Consider the following 4,934-nt stretch of genomic DNA (forward strand, 5'->3'; position numbering starts at 1 on the left):
TCGTCTCAATCCTTAATATGAGCTCGCCAAATAGATGGACGGTTTGGATATAACACAGACCTCATGATGGGACCCATAAAAACACAAAAAAAACAAACATATAGGCAGCCACGGCAGTGTCGCCGAACCGGCGGCAGTGCCACAGAAGTCTGGCAAATTTTTTTTTTTTTGGGGGAGAACTTTTTCTTCTTTACATTTTTCTCTAATACATAATTATGTAAATATGTATATATAAGTATATAAAAATATTTTTCTATCTTTTAATTCATTTCTTTATCTATGTATTTAACAAGCATATCTCCTAAATTAGAATGATTTTTTTTTTTTTTTTACACACGCACATACACCCCCACACACTCACACTAGTGGAATTTCACCACCTATGGATACTCAAATGCTTGACCGGGTGTTGAAACTCGTAAGAGTCTACCACTCGAGCAAGAGTAAGGATCCAAAGTAGAATGATTTACTTAACGTACCACATATGATTTTGGGGTAGGAGAAGCTAATTTAGCCAACCAACCTAGTTATTTTCCAAGATTTCCTCGGGTCGATGGTTGAAAATCTAGCGGGGCAAACTAGAAAAACAGCGGGGCAAACTAAAATAGGCCTACACTCATTCTCTATATAGCCCATTATGCAGTATGTGTGAAACCACCTCCCTCTATCAGGTCAAAACACTTATTTTCACCATTAGCTATAGGGTCCCACTGACCCTAATTCACTAGCTTCTTTTTCTTTTTCTTTTTTCGTTATAATTCCTACGGCATTTTGTGGGTCCCATTATAAGGTACGTGTTATATTCAAACTGTCCATCTATTTGACGAGCTTCGTATTGAGACGAAAAATAAGACAGATCTAGCTATCACCTGGATCCATAGCTCAACTGGTAGATTGAGTGGAAATACCTCGTTTCAACACTTGAGGTCTTGGTATCGATCCTAAGAGCGGGGCAAGCATGAAAAAGAGCGGGGCAAACATGAAAATGAGCAAGGTAAGCATGAAATATGAGTGGGGCAAACTAGAAAAACAACAGGGCAAACTGAAGTATGAGCGAGGCAAACTAAAAAAAACAGCGGGGCAAACTAGAAAAGCAGCGGGGGAAACATGAAAAATAGCGGGGCAAACTAGAAAAACAACGGGAAAAACATGAAAAACAGCGGGGGGACTATAAAAACAGCAGGGGAAACATGAAAAACAGCGGGACAAATTAGAAAAACAGCGGGGGAAACATGAAAAATAACGAGGAAAACATGAAAAACAGTGAGGGAAACATGAAAAACAGTGGGGCAAACTAGAAAAACAGTGGGGCAAACATGAAAAACATGAAAAACAGTGGGGGAAACATGAAAAATAATGGGGGAAACATGAAAAACAGCAGAGCTCATGTTTCCAACTCCTAGTAAAAACAAATCCTAGAAACTAGCACTATCAATAATAATAGTCCAACTCTATCGTCTCTTTTCAAAATAATAACATCATTCTCAATAAATTCTTCTCCTAAAACTTAGGACCACAACTACCCACTATTTTTCTAGTTTAGCCCGCTGTTTTTCATGTTTCTCCCGTTGTTTTTCATGTTTCTCCCGCTATTTTTCATGTTTCCCCCGCTGTTTTTCTAATTTGCCCCGCTGTTTTTCATGTTTCCCCCACTGTTTTTCTAGTTTGTCCCGCTGTTTTTCTAGTTTTTCCCGCTGTTTTTCATGTTTGCCCCACTGTTTTTCATGTTTCTCCCGCTACTTTTCTAGTTTGCCCCACTGTTTTTCTAGTTTGCCCTGCTCATACTTCAGTTTGCCCCGCTATTTTTCTAACTTGCCCCACTCATATTTCAGTTTGCCCCGCCATTTTTCTAGTTTGCCCCGCTGTTTTTCACAGAAATACCCCTCCTTTTCATAGAAACGGATTGGGTACTCCTCCTGCCACCCACCAATGGTGGATCGTCGCTAGTCTGTGGGCCCCATCATGATGTATGATTTTCATCCATGCCGTCCATATATTTTTCCAGATCATTTTATGGTATGATACCAAAAATGAGGTATATCCAAATCTCAACTATACCACATTACAGGAAACAGTGTTGAATGAGCGTCAACCATTAGAAACTCAGGTGGGGCCAACTGTGATGTTTGTGAGAAACCCGATAAAACTTAGGTCGCAAAGACCTGACGAAGAGGAAAAACAAATTTCATAATGATACAAAACTTCTGTAACCTCTAAAAGGGTTTCAATGGTAGACGTTCAATTCCACACTGCATTGGGTTGGGCTTGGGTAGGATATATCGGGTCTAATCTCAAGCTTGTTGAATACATGGACAAAGAAATGAATTAAAAGATAAAAAAATATTTTTATATACTTATATATACATATTTATATAATTATGTATTAAAGAAAAATGTAAGAGAGAAAAAGTTCTCCTATAAATATTTTTCTATCTTTTAATTCATTTCTTTGTCTATTTATTTTACAAGCATATCTCCTAAGCTAGAATGATATACTTAAAGTACCACAAATGATTTTGGGGTAGGAGAAGCTAATTTAGCCAACCAACCTCATTATTTTCCTAGATTCTATCGAGTTAATGGTCGAAAATCCATTTCATTCAGTTCATGGTCAATTTTAATCAGTTTGCGGTCAAATTGGAAATTCAGCGGGGCAAACATAAAATTGAGCGAGGTAAACATGAAGTTGAGCGAGGCAAACATAGGTCTATGTTTAAAAGGACATGTATCAGCAATCTCATGGATCTTAAAACGTGCCAAGCTGCCCCTCAATGGGCATAAAAAAAATCAGGAAGACACCACCTCACTCACCAACAACACGGAGGCAAATCCGACTCCTCCACTCTTCGACCTTCTTAAAATCCTACGGGTGGAAGCGACCACTCTCCCTACATACAATATTCCACTTATACAAACCAACCAGCTGTCACACCTTCCCATCTAGCCCTCCCAACTTCTGACCATAGACCATAGTCTGCTGGTATGATCTCACATCCAAGACCCTAAACTAACCTTAGCGACAACACCTCCAAGGGAAGGCCCACCACAACAACACATAGGTAGCATCCACTAGAAGAAGTAGAGAAGATAGACTGAAGCAGAGAATCATGAAATTGAGCAGGGAAAACTAGAAAATCAGCGGGGCAAACTAGAAAAATCAGCAGGGCAAACTAGGAAATCAGCAGAGGAAACATGAAAATCACATTGAATGTATGTAGTATATCCACACCGTCCATTCGTTTTTCTATCTAATTTTAGCGATTTAGCCTCAAATTAAAGCATATCAAAAGATCAAGTGGATCACACCACGAGAAACAATGGGCATAATGATTTCCACCGTTGAAACCATAATGGGCCCAACAGTGATATTTGTTTGTTATCAAACCTATTCATAAGATCATACAAACATGGATTAATAGAAAAAACAATTATAAGCTTGATCCAAAACTTTTGTAGCCCCTAAGAAATGATCAACAATAGAAGTTCAATTCAAAATTTCATTTGGTGTGGTCCATTTGAACATTGGATAAGTTTAGATTTATCGGCTCAAGCCATGAAAATATCTGTTAAGTTCACCCCACTGATTGTCTAGTTTGTCCCATTGAATTTCATGTTTGCCCTGATTAATTTCATGTTTGCCCCGCTGATTTCCTAGTTTGCCTCGCTTATTTTCTAGTTTGCCCTGTGTTCACTCCCCAAGTATAGGGTTGTGATGTAGTAATAAACTCGGTAAGACCGAGGTCGAATCCACAGGGACTGAAACTTGTACGTTTCCTGAAACTAGGTAGAAATAGAACTAGACTAAGATGTGATCTAAACCAAATAGAATTTAGGAAATAATCGTGGAATAATTATCTAAAACTTTAAGGAATTCAGAGGAAGGAAACTAGGGATTCAGAGGATCCACTTGTAGAGATCAGGGAGATCTTATGGCAGTATCACAAATTATGGAAATTTACTGAACTGCCATTGATATAGGTTTCAAGAGATGAAAGGTGTATGAATTAGAATGGATTCCATCACCAAACCATGCCCAGGAGACAAAGCAAACAACAAAATTAATCTAATTACCAATCAATCAACATGCCATGAAAGTCAGGAAGGGTTACCGTCATCCAACCATGCCCAGGAGACGATGGTAAACAACAGGGCTTCCTGACGTCATAAATATCAAAAGGAAAAAGAAATACTTAAAGCCATTGCAGACCCATTGTAATTTCAGTCACAACAGACCATTAAAGACTAAAAACATTCCCTTAATTAAACCCAAATCAACATCAGTTCAGTCTAAACAAAGGCACAAGCAAAGAGGCATCCCATCACGCTACAAGCTTCACCTCTTATCCCTAGCTAAGAGGTTTAGCCACGCATGGATGGGCTAGATCTCATCAGAAATTTGAGAAGAAAAGCATAACAAAAAGAAAAACAAACAAAAAAACCTTCTTTCTTCTCTCCCTGTCTTTCTCTCTCTCCTGTCAGATCTCCAGCCGTCTGCCCAAGCCCAAGCTCCTTCAATCCCCGATGCCCCCTAGCCGTCAGTTCTCTCTCTTTTTATAGCTTCAAAGGAGATGGTGGCTGGAAGTGCGTAAGAAGCTCTTACGCACTCCCTGTTGCAGCAGGAGACAGTTGCTTATGATGAAATTCTCCGGGGCCCATTCTAGAGCTCAGACAGGAGATCCACTCCATTCATCAACTTCTCCTTGGAATTTTCGGGTAGACAACCGGTTTTGGCTGTCTGTCGATGCAGCTCAGGGAAGAATTCATTCAGTCGTCCATCCTTCTGTTGATCACGATTAACGCATACTCGCATGCATGGAGAGAAAAGGACACCTAGGCTTGAACTATAGGGCCCTTAGGCTCCTAATGGACGGCCCTGATTAAGCCAATGGGCCCTGATGGTGGCCCACAAGAGAGGACCGCAACCTCTGTTGCGA

The sequence above is a fragment of the Magnolia sinica genome, chromosome 17 (genome assembly GCF_029962835.1).
Source record: "Magnolia sinica isolate HGM2019 chromosome 17, MsV1, whole genome shotgun sequence".
In the NCBI taxonomy this organism is placed as follows: Eukaryota; Viridiplantae; Streptophyta; class Magnoliopsida; order Magnoliales; family Magnoliaceae; genus Magnolia; species Magnolia sinica.